Source organism: Macrobrachium rosenbergii, chromosome 37 (genome assembly GCF_040412425.1).
Source record: "Macrobrachium rosenbergii isolate ZJJX-2024 chromosome 37, ASM4041242v1, whole genome shotgun sequence".
NCBI classification, from domain to species: Eukaryota; Metazoa; Arthropoda; class Malacostraca; order Decapoda; family Palaemonidae; genus Macrobrachium; species Macrobrachium rosenbergii.
Window position 1 is genome coordinate 27,404,037 of NC_089777.1, and position 21,416 is coordinate 27,425,452.

The 21,416-nt window shown below is 37.8% G+C and overlaps 1 protein-coding gene across 34 annotated transcripts in view; it reads right to left on the bottom strand.

Moving 5' to 3' along the window:
• Graf (GTPase regulator associated with FAK) overlaps positions 1 to 21,416 on the bottom strand; it is a 424,388-nt gene that overhangs the window by 102,093 nt on the left and 300,879 nt on the right. Inside the window, exons 1-2 of one of the 34 annotated variants that reach the window (XM_067081852.1) lie at positions 15,177 to 15,195; positions 12,131 to 12,565 (exon numbers count right to left, since the gene is read on the bottom strand). The exons of the other annotated variants lie outside the window; for them this stretch is intronic. The gene's annotated coding sequence lies outside the window, so the exon portion shown is untranslated. Of the gene's footprint in view, positions 1 to 12,130; positions 12,566 to 15,176; positions 15,196 to 21,416 lie in introns of those variants that run through there. 34 annotated transcript variants of the gene reach the window in all.

Sequence of the window (21,416 nt, forward strand, 5' to 3'; positions counted from 1 at the left end):
CCACGTGTTACGTCCAGCAACAACGAACCAGACATACGTCATAAACAGGGCACGCCCAACCTAGTTTCCAGAGCATTAGTCGGAGGACGAGAATCGAAACCGAATGCATTTTACATGACAAGATCGGGGTGAGAGAGTCATATTACAACTCACGCTACTTTTCTACTCTGCGTAGGCTTGGCTACTGGGGGTATTAATATTGTATCACAGTCTTTCCGAGTGTTACGCTTCTGTTGTGGTAGGCTCTATTTGGTTTGTTTTGAGGTGTCAATATCTTTATTGTGACTTATGTAGTACCGTTATGTTGTTTTTGGAAAATATTTTTATACTATATTTATGAAGGTTAGTTTTCTGTTCTCATATCGTAATTTGTATGGTATGTTTTTCAATGGTACTATAATGATTTCGGGAGAATATTTATAAAATGTCATCTTAGTTCTGGTGTAATATTTATATATTATATGACGTGTATTTTCTGTGGTATAATGTACTGACTTGCTATAAATATACTGTAAATGTTACATAGAAACCATTACATTATGTACAAAATGGAATCCTCATATATACATCAAGTCAACATATGTATGCACGCAATTTTCTAATTGTTCACGCATGCGTGATGTGTACAGAATAATATTAAATCTACTGAAACTGGAAGGAGCCATGGAGAAGGAGTAGGTTTGAGGTGGGAGCAAACAATCCATTTACGCAATTTTCCATTTGCTCACGCATGTGTCATATACTATATATATATATATATATATATATATATATATATATATATATATATATATATATATATATATATATATATATATATATATATATATATATATAAATATTACGTCTTCTGGAACTGGAAGGAACCATGAAGGGAAAGAGGGATGGGGATTGGAGAGTAATTTAGAAGGGGGCAAGGAGGAGGGTTAGGGACGACGTCACACTCCACTCCCAAGGCTAAAGATCTTCATTAGCGGCGCAACTTCCGAGTGGCCCCTCAAGGGACACCGACAGCTGATAAACTGTTACAGCCTCGCTAAGTAAGAGGAAGAACCTGATGAACGCTCTCATGGGAATAAAGAAGAAGGGGAAAAGGGGATAAATGTCCCGCGAGATAAAGTATTTCGATTAAAAACGGCCGGGGAAATGTCATCAATGCCCGTCGCATCCGTAGCTCAGGAGACAAAATTGGAACCACGGAGAGAGAGAGAGAGAGAGAGAGAGAGAGAGAGAGAGAGAGAGAGAGAGAGAGAGAGAAATCAAATTACAATGATTAAAGGGCTATCTCGCAAGACAGATTAAAATAAGCTCGGACCAGCATAATGAAAGGCCTGGCAAATGTATAAAGATCATATGAAATATCAGAAAAAACTAGAGACTCCATAAAAAAAAAAGGTACACCTCACAAGAAAACTTTCCCGTTCACTTCCGCGCAAAGCGGGACCAAAGAGGAAAACGCAAAACTCCTCCTTTTGATAATTTGTCAGAAAAATGCGAAGTTGTAAAGATTTCAAAGTAAAAAATTTGCACGGAGTCACACAAAAGTTTCTCGAATGCATAAAAACTGAGCACCAAAGGAGGGCTACGAACCACCGGGTGGAGAGAGAGAGAGAGAGAGAGAGAGAGAGAGAGAGAGAGAGAGAGAGAGAGAGAGAGAGAGGAGGTCGATACTACGAGTCACTGTAATTCCCATCACTACTCGCCGTAACCGCCCTCTGTAATCTTCATGTATGGCCATTCACATTACAATTTTGAACATTTTTACAAATATTGCAAAAATATCACAAGACCGTAACAGGATATTGTATTGGCGATAAAAGCAACTCCACTGAAAACAGATAAATTGTAGCCTCTTGCCTGCCAAACAGCAAGCAAAATGGACCTAGACAATTTTAGGCTGTCAATCAATACTAGAGCATGTCACCCACAATCCGAGTCGTATCCACGAAGACTGCCATCGAGTTAAAAATACAATCGTATGTACATTTGAAGGTAAAAATAACACATTTAAGCTTTCACTGCTTAATTTCTTTGGTTATTCTTTTTTTATTGATTATTACTTATATACTGTATTACTTCTATTTGCGATGTTTTACCAGTATTTATTTTATTTTATTTATACTGATTATTACTTCTATTTGCGATGTTTTACATAGATAGGGATTCCATTCTCTTAACATATTTCAACAATGATTATCTACGAGGAATAAACATCACTTTTTGATTTGCCGTCGTCCAGCTCGGGGCCAGTCTCTTTCAATACTGGCCCTAATGTGAGTATTCAGAATGACGGTGCCTATATCTCAACTTCGGAACGATACGTCACGTTCCTAGGAGTGGGCCTTATCCTCTCGACCCTCTCCTATATCACCGTCGTTTCCGATAATTTAAGTACAATAATGCTGATTACATGAATTCCCGTCCCAACCCAGAAGAAAGGAGAAAATATGAAAAATCAAGAAAAACAACAATTGCCACTGCAATTTCACAGTAGGCCTATAACTAGTCAACTAAAGTATGGCAAGGCGCTTTGGTGACAGACCCCTTCTGAATACCACCATGTATTTTCCCTACATCAAAAGTCACTTACAAGGAATCTATGACGTGTAAATGTATGTCAAAAGGCACAGTGAAAAAACTAAAAATTCTCACAGGTACAAAAAAAAAACCTAACCACACTACACAAGAAAAAACACCACCACCAGCCCCTTACAGGTAAAACAAAATACACAATTCATACGACAAGCAAAAAGCAGGGCCCAAATAAAAAAAAAAAAAATCTGCTGTGCAACGCAGAAGTCACCAGGTACCAAAGTTAAAAACGTAATCAAGTTACGCACACTGCACTACTCCGTCTCCCTTGGATGGCCATTAACCTGCCAGGAGTAAATGTCAACACAAGCAGTGGCATTCCGGTGTCCTTCGGTAGTCTGGCTCATTTCCATAATTCGGCATATGGAACCCTCACCCTGCATCCCGAAAACCAGACCTCGCAAATAAACGGAAACTGAATTCTTCCTGCTTCAACAACGTGGCCTCTTCATTTGCATACTTTATTTTTTTAATTCCGCTGCCAAAATCAACACTGGTCATTTACAAAGCATCTAGCTGCCCTATTTTTTTTAAATTAAAAGCATTAATCAAACGCTTGCACAGATGGCTGAATATTATACGATTACCAAAAATTCTTCTGAAATTTATGGGGAGATACAAGATGAGACTCAATGAACGTGAGAGAGAGAGAGAGAGAGAGAGAGAGAGAGAGAGAGAGAGAGAGAGAGAGAGAGAGAGAGAAAGGGGGTGGACTCTATGGAAGACACTTTCATACCTGACACTTCTTACATGATACAATTATGGGACATTCACCGAAGTATGTCAGAGATTCTCAAGAATTGGATAGTATAATCAAACAAAACTCTAAGGATACAACTTATCAAGTTTTAATTACAAGACCAACAGCCCCTACCAATCAGTTATGTGTATAGAATAATATACACTTACTTAATTAGATATTACAGTTCAAAATTATAAAATCTATTATGATACGATACTCATATATTTTACCTAATTTACCTGATATCATAAACACAACAAATAGCTTGAATAAACAAACAGCAAAAATATAAGCAACTATTCAACAAAGTTATTCGATAGCAAACATTACATAAATTCAGGAAATCAAGCCTGAAAATTAGTTAGACTTTCATAACGCTGTTTCATTTCTAGTGACAACACAAAAAACACATCTTCATAAATGATGAAAGATAAATGTGGAAATATATATGCTCTATACGCAATACCTGTTCCAGAATAAATGTGAACATACATACATACGAGATACACACACACATATACATACATATTTGTGTATACAATATATATATATATATATATATATATACATATACATATATATATATATATATATATATATATATATATATATATATATATATATATATATATATATATATACATATATATATACATATATATATATATATATATATATATATATAATATATATATATATATATATATATATATATATATATATATATATATATATATATATATATATAAAAAACAATGTAGTCAAAGAAATAACTAGTGAACTTTTTCCTGAATAAAATTTTGAAGTTACAACTTGAATAAAAAACAATGATTGAAATCAGTGTTTTCAATGGCTGCAGGAAATGTAAAAAAAAAAAAGAAAGTTGCAACACCCAAAGCTGCACACAAAAACGTCACTCTAACGTTGGTGTTTCTACCGAGTTCTGGAGTTGAATTACCTATTAACAACACCCTTTCAGAATAAGAATTCTCAAGATAAACTTCGAAGCCAGGCCGCTGCACTGTCGAATATCTGAAATCGTTATTCATGAAAACTCATTTCCACGCTTACCACAGTATATGCGAAATGGGAGGCTGAAGAATATCACCGATTTTACGTTAAGGGTTTCTTTCACCTACACGCGCAGTATGCAACATACAAAATACATGCATAAATTAAGCGTAAATGTATCATATTTTCCAACTGTATGTATGCTTAATCTCGGAAGAGATGAAGATGACAAACAAAAATAAAAAGGCAATGTGGAGGTATTATATGGTTATCTATTTCATAAAAAATGAGGAATAATAAGGGATTATTAATTCAGAAACTGACCAGCAAAAGGATACATAAAAATAACTGAAACCGCACATTTCTTGTCTTTCCTTTGTAAAGTACAAATAAATAAAAGGTTCGAATCAATGAAAAAAAATAAAAGACAACAGAGGCAAGAGAAATAAACATCGTCTGTTAACCATTACAAATCAGTCAGCGTAAACAACAACTAAAGTATGCCGTAATCCTTCACTGTGGTATTAACATTTAAACACATATACGTCACAGCAGGTGGAAATCATGGCATTACAAGCAGTGCATGAGACGTGGAAAGTACACTCTAAGAATTATTATTCACGATTTTTTATTCCTGAAATATTCGATCACAAAAGAGGGAAGATTTATGACAATTCAACTCGTTCCCAAAGCTGATTTATATGTGGGCTCTTCTGAGCTGCTACTGAGTGGCACTACAACAAATACATAAAAGAATCTCAAAATGTATCCTCATCTAAAGTCCTCTTGCGAGTTGGATAATGAAAAGGAAAAACATTAATTTATACTACCCATAAGCCACATGTTAAAACTAATACGGTCAGAAATAATAAAACTCCATCTTCAAATGCCAGTGCATTTTCAAAGGGGAAAGGCTACGAATGTTACGTGAGGACGACCAGTCTATTTTTTCTTCTCTAATAAATCATTTCTCGCAATAAATACAGATTAGAGCATCCTTTCTGAGGCACAAAGCAATACCTATTAAAAAGATGCAGTACAAATGAAAATCTCTTCAACTTCTTATTTTCATGAACGAGAATAGATAGCTTCTAACAGTAAACAATGGCGACCGCTTCCTTTATGTGACGCCCAGTGACACGTGAATTAAAAATAAGACATAGTGCAAATGACCAACTCGTAACCATCTCATCTAACTTCTTATTTTCATTAGCCAGAAGTTTCCTCGCTCTTGCAAATGAAAGCATTGCTTGGGTAAAACTCTTAAGTTATTCTGGGAAACGTACAATGAAAGTTAGACGCATAAATGCACAGATTAATATAACTAATTCCGATGTCTTTTGGGCCTAATTGTGACCCACTGCTAACTACCCACGACTGCCGGGGTATTTTGTAAGTTTTAATGGAACTTGGTTCTTTAAAGCAGTTTATATAATTAAGAAACACAGTGACCCACTTTGCACAAATTAGTGTTGCACGCTGGTGTAACAGTTTTAATTTTTTTTCTGATAATTTTGTGATAACATTCAGTAAAAACAATGCAACCTCAACGGCGATAAATATTCCGATCTAAAATAAAAAAACAATTGTAATACAGTTCACTGGCAATATGTTTTACGAGAGGACATAAATACAGGACGACAACCACAAAGCACCTGTCAATAACAACTATAACTAAGCAAAGACATTCTGAGTTTTCCACATGTACTCAATCTCACATTTTTAGGCATCTGACATGCAGTGCTTTTATCATGTTTGGGAATTGTACTGAAGCATATTTTTCACCTTTAGTTTGTGAAATTTCGTTGAATACATTTCCCTTGACATTCAAAATGATGCACAATCATTAGCAGACAGAGCTGCTTCGAAAGCTATCAGAATTCATATTAGCTGTTGCGAAATTTACCAATTAAAAGAAACCCATAAATACAGGTTAAATGCTTTGGCCTATACAATGCAAAACGTTATCCTGCTCTACAAAGGCTAATTAGTATGAGTGTGGAATCAATTGGGTCATTACCAACAGTTAAGTAGCATACATGTATGTATGTATGTATGTATATATATATAATATATATATATATATATATATATATATATATATATATATATATATATATATATATATATATATATATATATATATATGTGTGTGTGTGTGTGTGTGTCATCATATTGGTAAACTAAGCTTTTCCATTAAAACTTCTAATGTGAATATAAACTTAGTACTCATAATGAGGAGTTATAATGCCGTAGATTTTATCAGAACTGCTGTTTTCCAACGAGGAAAACAACGAGATGGAGTACTATTCATTGTTATAAACCTCCTATCTTGCTCTTAGCGTCTTTTCCTCTCTCTCTCTCTCTCTCTCTCTCTCTCTCTCTCTCTCTCTCTCTCTCTCTCTCTGATCCAACTGTACAACTGCTCAATACATGCGCATATGCTCTTATATTCTTACAGCGCGATTCACCACTGTCCCAAAACACAAAACTCGTGTATATTAATCCAACCAATGACATTCTTGCCTTCTGATGTCATTGTATCATTAAATATTAAAATCAAATCTTCTATTAGGTATTTATAAAGATGATTTGCTGAATTTAAAAAATCAATGCTGATATAAAATTCATTTGGTTGGCTAAATGTTGGAGGTATAAAAATTTACTTTTTCCTGTGACTCGAATTTTCTCATCTTTATGACTGACAGGAAAACTGGTAAGTTTAAGTATATAAGTTATATATTTTGCTTTATAACAAAAGCTATACCTTAGGGTATAAACTGTTCCTCCCTTGTCCTAAAAATTAAAAATAGAAAATCCTCGAGACCGCCATCACAAAGGGATCTTCTATGTTGAGCATTTTTAAAAATGAAAAAAATCATGTTACAATGAAAGGCGTTTTCATTTTTTTTCAAATGCACAAGGCTAAACCAACAGCTGCAAACGACAGGAAGGAAGGGAAAGCGGCAAATGAACACTTTAAAAAAAATCTACAAAAATAAATCCCAAAAAATTCTACTACATGGAATCCATAAAGATAAAAATCGTGCACCACACAATAAAGTTCGGGATTTTTCGACATGGCCGTAAAGAAGTAACATACCTCCACTCAAACTTGATAACGTATACATAAATTTCTAGTTTTTCCATAGCTTCGAGCACAGACAACGCAACAGCAATCCCTAAAGTTGCTTGTTGTCAGATACATCCTTTCAGAGTGCAGAGCAATTACTTGATTAACATTCCCCCCTCTTAGTAAGACTTACGCTCACCGGGTTATAGGTCTTTATAACCTGTAAACTCTCTTACGGATGTTTGGGTTTGACTTTTCCATATTTTTCTCTCTATCTTCCGTGGAGGAACAACTTTTACAAAGTTGCTTGTTGTCAGACACATCTCTTCAGAGTGCAGAGCAATTACTTGATCAACAATCCCCCCTCTTAGTAACATACAGCCCACGGGTTATGCTTCTTTAAAACCTTTGAACCCTACTATGTTTCGGTTTCACTTTTCTATATTTTGCTTTCTATCATTCGTGAAGGAGCAACTTTCACCGACGAAAATGAAAGCCCCAGATTCGGATAAGTGGCTTGCGTGACTGGGCTACATTTCGCTGCAGTCTTTCATCCCCTTAATCATGAGGCTCTTCGTCAAGACTCAATGATGGACATTTTCTTGAAACACTGACACAATCGTTAACGACGGGGTGCAATCAAAATAAAGGATAAGCAACGGACAACGGTCGATAATCATGATAATACTAGTTTTCTTCTTTTTTAAAATGTTGATTTTACCGACGGCTTCCCTAGTGTGTGTGTGTGTGTGTGTGTGTGTGTGTGTGTGTGTGTGTGTGTGTGTGTGTGTGTGTGTGTGTGTATTTATTTTAGTCTGGAAAACATGGTGAGTGAAGGCATATCATTTCTGAAGAACAGCAAGATTATACTTCATAAATACATATAAATAGTTTCAAGTAATAAATTGCTGCATATGCAATGATGCCACACTGCACGCAATGGTTTCATCCCCTAAGTGAACATTTTAATTACTGAATTCATAAGAACATCAACGTCACAGTGGCCCCTTGTTATTCTTCTTCTTCTTGTTATGTTGACTACCACCATTCCTTTACAGGACCTTGAAGGGATACTTTACACCTAAATAATGCCTGAACAGCGAATTTATTCCATCACTTCCTTACAGAAGTAATCAATAAACAAAGGAAACTTTCTGAGATTTCTGAAGATAATTTTATTTAATATATATTTCATCTGCAGAGTTATCAAGCAGGATATTGTGAACGAAAATATTCAGTCCCCATTTTGACTGTTTACTGTTGGTAGTGCCATCCCGCGGGTTCGCTTCACTTTGGTATTTTGTAAACTGACATCAGTGTATTAGATGCTGGTTTGGAAAAAGGAGAAGAAAATAATTCGCCACTGCTGAGGCACGAAGTTGAGCGCACTCCATGAGTAACGATATTAAATTAATCTTCAATCACCTTAACAAAATATGATCTCTACCTACTACCAACAACATACACATTGGCCATATACATACATACACACATGACGAATATATTATGCACCAAATACCAACAGCATACATACAGATGATATACATACATGAACACGGGACGAATGCATTATGTATACATATTCTAACAGCGAGGAAAAAAGGGCCCTAACCGATGTTTGGAGAGAAGAAGCTAAGCCACTGTGAGCCCCGTCATGCCATCACCAGTTTCCAATAAGCTCCCGAGATATTCCCTGACATGTCGAGACGTGACATTGTTTATCCGAATGTTTGATGGGCCTACATCACTTCGAAAGAGATGAAAAAGTTTACCGGAATCAAATTTCCCAGAAAAATTTATGTCATCGGCACTAGATTCCATCGCAGTCTAAAGAACTGTCAAAAAATATGGCGTGGAAGCGTTCACCAGAGTCAAAATTTCGAAAAAAAAATCATGTCTCCCCTCTAAATTTCATCGCAATCTAAAGAAATAACAAAAAATGCCACTAAAAGGGACAAAATATTCAACTCCCACGACAAACTTTGCAGCAACGGTGCAAATGGGATGCAGCAAACTTACATAACTGAGTTGAAAAGGTTTAAAACCCAACACCTCACTGGCTTTCGCCCTTAAAAATCACATATAACGAAATCTCACAAGTTTTGGAACGCAGCCTTCAGAGAAACGTCATATTTTGTTGCAATCTCTCTCTCTCTCTCTCTCTCTCTCTCTCTCTCTCTCTCTCTCTCTAAAGTACCTACGTCAAAGCTAACTCATTTGCCTCTGACGAATTACACATCGAGTCTCTCTCTCTCTCTCTCTCTCTCTCAATACGCAAGCTTATATGTATATTATAACCCTTTCTCTCTCTCTCTCTCTCTCTCTCTCTCTCTCTCTCTCTCTCTCTCTCTCTCAAATACATACGTCAAAGATAACTCATTTGCCTTTCACGAATTACACATCGAGTCTCTCTCTCTCTCTCTCTCTCTCTCTCTCTCTCTCTCTCTCTCTCTCTCTCTCCTTTTTCGTGGGAGCGTCGGCTTTACCCCAGGACCCAATATTATCCCCGACAAAGGATACCCCAATTGAAATCTTCCCTTGTATCCCCTCGGGCCTCGATAACCCTTCTCCTCCCCCCCCCCCACCAACAACCCTACCAGGCCTACCCCTCCCTCTCTCACCCTAGGCTCCCCTCCCACCTTTTCCAATCCTGGAACCCCCCCTAGAACATGACCCTCTTAGCTTACGACACCTTTTCCAATATGAATGACTCGCGTCATCATCGATGTTTACGCTTCCGCTTCAATAAAAGAGGAGGAGGAAGAAATAAACAGGTGGCCAAGGAATACGCAACGTGATACTCTTTTATCATAGAAAAACCTGAGAGAGAGAGAGAGAGAGAGAGAGAGAGAGAGAGAGAGAGAGAGAGAGAGAGAGAGAGAGAGAGAGAGAATTATCAAGTTGAGATTTCTGACAGAGAGAGAGAGAGAGAGAGAGAGAGAGAGAGAGAGAGAGAGAGAGAGAGAGAGAGAGAGAGAGAGAGAGAGAGATTGAGATTTCTGACAGAGAGAGAGAGAGAGAGAGAGAGAGAGAGAGAGAGAGAGAGAGAGAGAGAGAGAGAGAGAGAGAATGATCACGTTGAGAGAGAGAGAGAGATCACAATGCCGTTAAATTCATCAATTAAACCATGCTAATACCAAAGACATAAAAAATTCAAACACGTAAAAAAAAAGAACATGAGTTCAAAATATAAAAACTTACTGGAAGAAAACGCCGACACCATCAATGTACAATCAACGTTTGACATCCTCAAAGTCCAGATTAATCCAAAGAGTAAAATACATCAAAGCAAATATATGTTAATCAAAACAAAAGATAACAAAGACTCCTTGGTATGCTATTAACAATGCAATTAAGGTATGGAAATGAGTCTCAAATTATTCTCAATCTTAATGAAACAGCACCCTGGCATTGAGAGAAAAATCTAAACTCTCTCTCTCTCTCTCTCTCTCTCTCTCTCTCTCTCTCTCTCTCTCTCTCTCTCTCTCTCTCTCTGTGTAAATAAAAATTATTTTCTTAGTCGCTAAATCTCTCTCTCTCTCTCTCTCTCTCTCTCTCTCTAATAAAAAAAATATTTCCTGAAACACTAAATCTGTAAACACTAAATCTGTATTTTTGTCATTTTTGAAACACTAAATCTGTATTTTGTCATCTCTCTCTCTCTCTCTCTCTCTCTCTCTCTCTCTCTCTCTCTCTCTCTCTCTCTCTCTCTCTCTAAAAAATCTGAAAAACAAATTATTTCTCACAGTCTCTCTCTCTCTCTCTCTCTGCTAAATTTATATTTTTGTTTACATTTATTCATTTATATATATACACACACACATATATATATATATATATATATATATATATATATATATATATATATATATATATATATATATATATATATATATTTATTTATTTACTTATTTATTTACTCATTCATCTATTTGTTTATCAAAATATCGTCGCGTAGGCAATCGCCTGTCACACCACCAAGGCTCGATCTGGCAAACCGTGAGCAGCAGCTACCTACCCTCAGCTCATCAAACGTAAAACGAAAGACACCTGGAAAGGAAGGCGGAGCCTTTATCAGTCCAAAAGCTAAAATAACAGCCCCGTCGTCCATGGTGGCTGATCATCAGAGGTGGGCGTGCGGGAGAGAGAGAGAGAGAGAGAGCTAATAGCAGGTGTCAAGTACGAAGGGCGGATATTGGGGCGGAACGCATAACATCATTTACCGGAAGAAAACGATGGAATTCGGCACAAATACGCCCTTAGCACATTGGCATGTGGCTGTACAGGAAGCATTGGAAGGCAATGGTTTAAACGCAAAAATACCGATCAACTCATTTTGGTTTAGTTTATATGCGTGATTTATCCATCTATCTATCTATCTATTTATCTATCTATCTATCTATCTACAGATACATATATATAATATATATACATATATATATATATATACTGTACACACATCACGAAGGTTATGGAAGAGAACGGCATCTAGACCCTTTAACAGTCTATTATTATTAACGCCCACTTTCCCTGACTCATCTTAAGTCGCGTTCTCAAGGCTAAAAATATTTTTAAAACATACATACATTAACATACACACACATTATAATATATATATATATATATATATATATATATATATATATATAATATATATATATAATGTTATTATGTATACCAGAAAGAGAAACTCATGCATCTGAAGAGCTTACCTGCACTCCACAGCGAGGGGGCCGGGAAAAAGGTCCATATTACCTTTCCCCCCATGTTTTTGAGATGGTCCAAAATTCACACTGTTTCTTCAATCAGTACTTCAACGCCACAATGATAAGTGGATCTCCTTCTCTAAAGAATTTCCAGTGTTTCGTGCGATTTTCAGTCTGACTTCAGCAAAAATGATCTCACTATCAAATCTGGAGGTGGGTTTTCATCTCACTAAGTGATCAAAAGAGATTAATCTAATTCGTTTTTCCAGATGGTCTTAGCTCGACCATATTCACTTTCTGTATCATATTCATCCTTCTTTTTACGCACAGGGTGAATAGTCATGAAATACTAAATACTCCAGAATGCGCAAACGGACACAGGAATAACTCAGTGACCTCTGTGAAATGTCATTGGACGCGCACCAAAAACGAGGCGAATATCTTAAAGAGAAAAAAAATTGCACTTGGTCTCAAAGAGTTTCCATTACAATTAGTTCAAACACTCTTCTGCAAGTAATGTTATAATCACTAAAATCAAATAATATTGGTGTTCTTAACTCCAGATAATGATTAGAAAAATGTATAATGAAACAGTCACGATAAACAAACCAAAACCACTCTTGATCTCCAGAACCGAAAACTAAAAAACTTTATTTCAAAAATTTTCAAAAAATATAATTATCAAAAATCCACATAAAATTCAAGTCTAGCGTCGTAAGTAGGCCTAGCAAGAAAATATTAAAGACCATTGTAATTCGTATTTCTTCAATTATTCAACAACAGAAATAATTTAAATGAATAATTTCATACACAAATTTCAACTGTTTTCTGTCCTCAGAGCATCTGTAAGTTCTGTTTCTCCCTACCATTATTACTGACACGATCCCCATAAAAAAGCATCAAAATTGAATACATAATCATTTGAAAACCACTCCACAATCCTTCAAAATGTTAAAAAGACGTTTTCACAACTACAAATTATAACCCATAACTACAATATATTCAAATATAATTCCTATTAAAAACATTCTCTCTCTCTCTCTCTCTCTCTCTCTCTCTCTCTCTCTCTCTCTCTCTCTCTCTCTCTCTCACGCGTACACAACATCAAATTATATGTAGCCCATAACTAAATTCAAAAGTAAATCCTTTTAAAAATATTCTCTCTCTCTCTCTATCAATTAGCGTACACAACAACAAATTGTATGTAGCCCATAACTAAATTCAAATGTAAATCCTTTTAAAAACATATTCTCTCTCTCTCTCTCTCTCTCTCTCTCTCTCTCTCTCTCTCTCTCTCTCTCTCTCTCTCTCTCTCCGAAGATCGATTATCTGTAAAGTTACCTAATGAACTTCGAGACATTTTCTCTGATAACTGTGTCCCTTGCCACAGAAGTCCTTCACTCGTCCGACCATCATTTGCACGTCACAGCAACAAATGCAATCAGTTTTACCGAAGATACTATCCGTCTGGTTTCAAAGCGAGGTGATGTTATTATGCAAAGGTAGGTACAGTAGCTTTTATCACTTTGCATATTCATTACTCGCTTGTTTTTGCTTTCTGGATGTATGAGTAAGGTAAATGTAAGTCTTTTGACACTAAATTCTTAACAGTTATTCTTATTCAGCATTCGCATTGATCTTTTAGTAAAACATACATGCATTTATGTGCATATGTATGTGTATGTATATATATATATATATATATATATATATATATATATATAAAATATATATATTCATAAAAACCATTGACATTAAATATATATGACATTATATATATATATATATATATATATATATATATATATATATATATATATATACATATATATACACACATACATACATATATATATATATATATATATATATATATATATATATATATATATATATATATATATATATATATAATCACTACATTCACAAGCAGTATATGACAGTCCAAAACAACGGGAAGGAAGGTGACTGGTTCCTATATTGGTAAGGATTGTTATGATTATGTCAAGATGCTTGACATGAAGTGCAATGCGTACATCGGATTATCGACCTTCACAATACGATGAGAGAGAGAGAGAGAGAGAGAGAGAGAGAGAGAGAGAGAGAGAGAGAGAGAGAGGGTTCCTAAGCACCCTGGCTCCCTCTCTATCTCACCAACATGACATTACTGCGTCATACGGATGAGAAAACCAAACCAAACATCATTTCATCCTGCCCAAACGTCTGGGAGGATTGTGGTTCCTCCTGAGTTTTATTTCATCCTCAAGAAGAAGAAGACGACAAAAGAAACAAATATATATAACGTGAATGATCACTACCACCTCCTCCTCCTCCTCCTCCTCCTCCTGGAGGTCGGCAAGATCAAAGCCATAATCGCCTCCGTAGGCCTAAACCAGACAAAGCCAAAAATTGTCCCATTTTCTATCACATATTTCCCGATACCATTTCGCCTCAAGAGAGGCCTACACCACGATATAGAGCCTTTCGCTTCCGTTATGGTCTCCCTCGCCCTCCCCACCTCTCTCTCTCTCTCTCTCTCTCTCTCTCTCTCCTCTCTCTCTCTCTCTCTCTCTCTCCTGCGACTGCAGAACCCTTCAAGGAGTGTTGAAGGTTAGGTCACCCCTGCCACAGACAGGTGGTGGTGGAAGGCGATGTTGGCGGGGGTGAGAAACTGCTGCTGGAAAGAGAGAGGTCTGCTGAGCAGCAGCAGGCAGCAGGCAGCAGCAGAAGCAGCAGCACTGAACAGAGGAAGGTTGTGGAGGACGATCAGTACAGCAGCCAGCAGAAGGAACCTAAACCTTTTCCACGACGAGGATTAGGGACAAGGGACAAGTGGATGAGGATAACAAACACCGTTAGCAAAAGGGCACACTCGCTCTCACGAAATCCTCGGGGATGCAAGCACAACAGACGCGGACGAGGAGCACGCACGGTTCACTGCGAGGAATGCGTGACTGCCATTAATCGCCAAGAGTCTGCTGGCGATGAGGCTACGAACACGCACGCACGGCCGCGAGCCAAATCTGGAAGGAGGGCGTGGGTGTACTCTTACAGGCAGCCCGGGCGGCACTGGCTGGAGGAGCACGGCGGGAGTCCCGATTCGCCGCGACTCACGCTTGTAGGGAGGGAGGGAGGGATGGAGGGTTTGGAGGGGATGGAGGGTTTGGAGGGGAGGGGAGGGTAGGAAAGGAGGGTAGGGTGGAAGGAATGGAAGGGGAGGTAGAGAGACACAGACGGGGGGGAGAGAGAGAAGAGTTACGGAGACACAACCCCCCCCAAAAGGGACTACTTACTCAATCCCAATCCCCTCCTGGAATTCCTCTTCTCCCCCCCCTCCCCTTCGCCCCTCTACCCAATCCCCCTCCCCTATCAACCTCGAACCTCAACAAAACCTCCTACATAAACATTTCGGGAGCGCATCTCACAGGAGGAGGGACAAGAGCAATAAGGCATCAAAAGCGAACACCGACAAAAATATGGAGGTGTTCTTTACCCAAATTGCAACTCCTAACAACATGAATTATGTATAAGAAGGAATGCCACTGTCTACTTACTACAGCACACTGTGAAGGTGTAAGTAGTAAGATAACCTTTCCTCTATGTTAAATTAATGCAAAACTCCTACTCACAAACTACGTCTTCTCTCTCTCTCTCTCTCTCTCTCTCTCTCTCTCTCTCTCTCTCTCTCTCTCTCTCTCTCTCAACAAAAAACAACAGCAGGTGGTGCTTTTTTCCAGCGGAATGTTACTACCGACTAGCTGTAATAAAAAGTACAACCGCTAATGTAAAGTATTATAAGAAAATAACAGTTTGCAAGAAGAGTCGAACAAATAAAATACTTCGTATATGCAATCTCACATGTGGGCTCTCTCTCTCTCTCTCTCTCTCTCTCTCTCTCTCTCTCTCTCTCTCTCTCTCTCTCTCTCTCTCATACAAGGGTAGTTCGCTGATAATCATTCCCCTGTCAGGGGTTCCCTTAATAAGGGATTTTGCATAACTCGTTTACACCATTGTTAATTTTAGTCAGCTGTGCCGTGAAAATATGCAACCATTTCTACGCCGCTATGCTTTCAGCTTCAGCTTTCCACAATAACTGAAAAATATGAGTGACAATGTCGTTTAGTTTGGGTTTATCGTCCTCTTTTGCCAAAATAGTAATTTTGCTATTATTTTACTTTCTTTAAACAACCAGTAGGGAGTGGAAATACAGACATAATGCCAAATTTGTGAAAAAAAATAAAAAAAAAAGGAAATCACAAAATAAGTGAAAAATATAAGTGAAAATGTCGTTTAGTTTTAGGTTTAGCGCCCTCTTGTGTCAAAATAGTGATTCTGCTCTCTTTGTACATTCTATAAACCATCAGTATAGAGAGGAAATACAGACACAATTCCACATTTGTAAAAAGAAAAAAAAAAAAAGGAAATCACAAAATCAACGAATGGGAGCTCACCTGTCAAGCAACAATGAGCGTTCATTAAATATACGTCAATAGCTATTCAAATATTACAATGTACAATAAATAAGGAAATTAATTACTGTCTGGCAAGACATTTCCCACCACACTCGTAGCATAGTGGGACTATATATTACTAATCTAAAGGATATAAACCCATTGAAATCGCTGTATAGCTCGCGTCACAAACAACAAAACTCGCGATGGCAAGACCGCCCACTCCATATACTTCCGCATAAATCGATAATGAACAGACAGGGCACATAACCAGAAAAGGAATTAATAGGGTGGCAACACGTCACCAACATACGGAATACCGCTCCGTCCACCACGGCAACCAGCGTATTTCCGAAAACGAGCGAGCGTGGGGGCGCACATACACGTACACGTACACACACCCACACGCACACAAACGCACATGGTATTAATTGGAACTCAAATGGCATTAACTTCCGAGATCTACTTCTCCATCATTTTCTACGTTCCTCATTATGATTTTTCGCGTTGCTAATCAAATTACCAGAGCTCGTTCTACAGAGTCTCTCTCTCTCTCTCTCTCTCTCTCTCTCTCTCTCTCTCTCTCTCTCGTGTGGTTTCCTTTCACCCCTTCCTTTCATGCTGTATTCGTAATCCCTTCAGCGCAAATACCCTCTTGATTATGCCATTAGTACCTCTCAAATTACTCGAGCGATGCAGCAAATCCCGTTCACTGACGTTTGTGATTATGAATAGTCGACATCTACTCTGCAACATTAATGACAGTAATTGTGAAGACTGAATTACAACAGCAGTTACTCAAAAACGTGAACAATAGATTGGTGAATGCCTTCAATGATGTATCTTCGTGAATACACCAGAAAACAAGTAAAAATTGCACTAAAGTTTCTTCGGCGCAATCGAGTTTTCTGCACAGCGCATAATCAAGGCCGCCGAAAATAGATCTGTCTTTAGGTGGTCTCGGTATAATGCTGTATGGGCCGCGGCCCATGAAACTCTCAGCCGGCCGTGGTGGCCTGTGTTGCTGCGTCGCCAGAAGCACGATTATGGCTAACTTTAACCTTAGATAAAATAAAAACTACTGAGGCTAGAGGGCTGCAATTTGGTATGTTTGATGATTGGAGGGTGGGTGGTCAACACACCAATTTGCAGCTCTCTAGCTTCTGTAGTTTTTAAGATCTGAGGACGGACAGAAAAAGTGCGGACGGACAGGCAAAGCCAGCACAATAGTTTTCTTTTCACAAAACTAAAATCAAGGGGTGTATAATTCAAAGCGAAGTCTGAATCACAACAGTAGCTACTAAAAGATGTAAACAACATATCTTGCTGAATACACCAGAAAAAATGAACGAGGTGTAATTCAAAATAAGTCAAAATAAGTGGAACTTTAAAATTACGTATTGCATTAAAGCGAAGATATAAAAATGCATAAAAAATTACGCAGCGAACATATCAGATGAAAATATATGGCTTCATCCATAGGCGCACAACACGTCTGACGAAACCTGTACAGTCTCTCTCTCTCTCTCTCTCTCTCTCTCTCTCTCTCTCTCCAGTGGACGAACTATACACGCATCTCATTTCCATAAACAGGGGGCACTATGGATCTCAAATTACACGCCGTTGGGATATTAATTTATAAAATTTACACAACTTCCTTTTTATTAGTTTTGCTTTTATCAGCTACTAATTATTAAGATTTTATATCTATAAATTTGCTCTTAATGATTTATATCTATCATACGCTGTTATTACCCATTAATTACACACAAACACACGCATGCAAGCAAGCGCGCACACACGCATGCACCAGAGATGGAGGCCAATATGGTGTTTATGGCCACAGATCAGATACCGAGCAACAATAATCACCGACTCGACTTCAAGGATATATATATCTTGGTAGAATCTAACGTACTTATACGAAAACACTCAGACATTAGACAAGCAATCATATGTTTGGTCTTACTGTCACTGGATAAGGGACCTGCATGCAACGAAGACAGATGTGATGGTTGGTTTACGAATTCAAACGTCGTTTTCAAACTATTTCGCTAATTGAGTGAAATCTCAAAAGTACGAAGATGACATGTACACAGAGAGAGAGAGAGAGAGAGAGAGAGAGAGAGAGAGAGAGAGAGAGAGAGAGAGAGAGAGAGAGACTCTTGATGGTTAGATGATTGAATGGGGTCTTGAAAAACGTAATTTGGAAAATAATTCAAAAGCTTGAAATCGAAAGAAAGAAATAACAAGCGAAAAATTGATTAAATTGACGATTTCCACTGAAAACCACAAAAAAAATTTTGCAGGAAGTACATCTAATAAGCGCTACCAATTAATAAATAATACAATTCACCAACAACGTTTCGTCGCCACACCTAAAACCCTCTCTACTGCGAGGGTACTTACCTATCACATTCACTCTACCCGAAAAAATCAAGACCCAAAACAAACAAACAAGAGAGAAGGCGCATTTTCTGCTGAACCAAACAATGGAGATGAGGCAAACTGCCAAGAGGCCTTTGTTGATAGCGGATTTCGGCTCCGGACTTTATCTCGGATCCAATATAACGGTAGAATTGGATGGGAAAAATTGAGGGGGGACCAGCAAAGCCCATCCGGCGGTTGATGACGGCCAGAAATCTCAAACTCCATCGTTGCTTAAGCATCGTGCATCGTGTTCTGCAGTGGTGGCTCCGTGTTCTCTCTCTCTCTCTCTCTCTCTCTCTCTCTCTCTCTCTCTCTCTCTCTCTCTCTCTCTAAATGTATATATACATACATACATACATATATATATATATATATATATATATATATATATATATATATATATATATATATATATATATATAGAGATATAGAGAGAGAGAGAGAGAGAGAGAGAGAGAGAGAGAGAGAGAGAGAGAGATGCTGCTATTTATTTATGGCTACATTATATCATGTATTTATAAAAGTACTAACTGGGAAGTAACAAATTCCTTTACTTAAATTTGTTTGGCTTTTTTTCCTCTTTTTGTTTTTTTCCTCTTTTTTGGGGACTTTTTTCCTCTTTTTTTTTTCAGGGTCCAGACCATAAGTAAGAAGCTGCATCGCCCCTTCCGTCGGCCTTGACACGAGAGAATTCAGGAAAATGACCTTAAAGGAGAACCTAGCACACACGTAAGGACGGAGGCTGGGATATCAGGTTATTCCTTGTTACGTGAGATACACGTGCGCTTGAAAAAGCCGCCTGTATGTGATCACATTCCAAAAGAATTTCTATCTCCTAAAACATTTCGTCGGTGGTCAAACCTTAAATAGTGGTAGTGGTTGTAGCAGTTGTAGTAGAAGTATCGAGGAGCAAGGCAAAAGGTCTCTGATTGGTTGGCAAAGTCTCCGTGGAACACGGAATAAAGAAAAGACTAAAGGGAGAACGAAAAAACGGCATTAAATGAAATTAAAAAAAAATCCAGCTATAGTATATAACCTCAATACACTATTGCAAATAGCAATGGATGTCTGATACTGTTAATAATAGTTCACTGGCTTGTATTACTCTATATTCTGTAGTCGTAAATTTACCAACCTACAAAACCGTTTTCATTAGATTTCAACTAATCAAAACAACTCCTAATTGAAAACTGACACCGCATTGAAGGTCAGTCCTCTATAAATGTCGATATTGTACCAAAAAATGCATTATAAATACCCAGATGTTCTTAGGAATTTTGCCACTACTTAAAATCACAATGTATATATAGCACAGCAATACTGCATCTCATACAACAAAAAGACAGAAAATTGCTAGTCTCTCTCTCTCTCTCTCTCTCTCTCTCTCTCTCTCTCTCTCTCTCTCTCTCTCTCTCTCTCTCTCTCTCTCTCTCCGTGAAGAAAAAATAAAAGCCAGAGGCACTGCAGGAAAACGAACAGGAAAGCATAACATTCACCGATTCTCCAAAGACCTTGCGTTTGCGATGAACCAATAAACTCCCCCTTTTCCTTTCCTTTCTCTCATCCCTCCCTCCCCTCCCTCCCCCACACCCCCTCTCAGCCTCTCGCCCTCTCCCAAAATGCCCTCGCAATGCAGAGAGAGAGAGAGAGAGAGAGAGAGAGAGAGAGAGAGAGAGAGAGAGCTCCCTTCTCTCTCTCTCTTCCCCCTCTCTAGCATCTGCAGCAAGAGGAAAACATGCCCGCAAATTTCGAGAAAATAATTGCCAAATTTCCTGCATTAATTTCTTAGGCCTACCATATTGCGGTACATAAATCTAATAATATCCTTCCCAAACATTTCCCTTATCTCCCTTTTACCCACGAAAATAATAAAAAATAACTACTGCGTGCCTCCTCATACATATTTTGGTAGCATGTGTCAGACACGACATTTCCGTAAACAAACGTTTGATGGATGACCATCCTTGGAAACATTATTTTTATCGCGACGCGAAGACTACGCGCTACTTGGATATTCTGTGATAAAGTAACTGATAATCAAAATTAGGCAGTAAATAGTACTGGTTAGAAGGACCGTTTTTCCTCTTAATTTATTACATAAAAACATACGGCAGTTCTCCGTAACTTAAGTATTACAGAATGCTGTGATGAAACACAAAGAATGGCCGTGTTATTGCAGTAACACATTCTGGTTTCTCGGTGACTGCGCTGGAAATATGCAAATCCATGCAGTCTGCATTATAACGCTGTTCACTATCAGCTTTAAGGACTTTTTTCGACCCACATGATCTTTCTCATCTTCTTACTAGAGAGAATATTCTTTATCATTCACTCAAGGCACGAAATATACGGATAATATGACGCCTCAATATTTACAGCTTCATGAATTACTAAAGTCACTCCAGACTTAC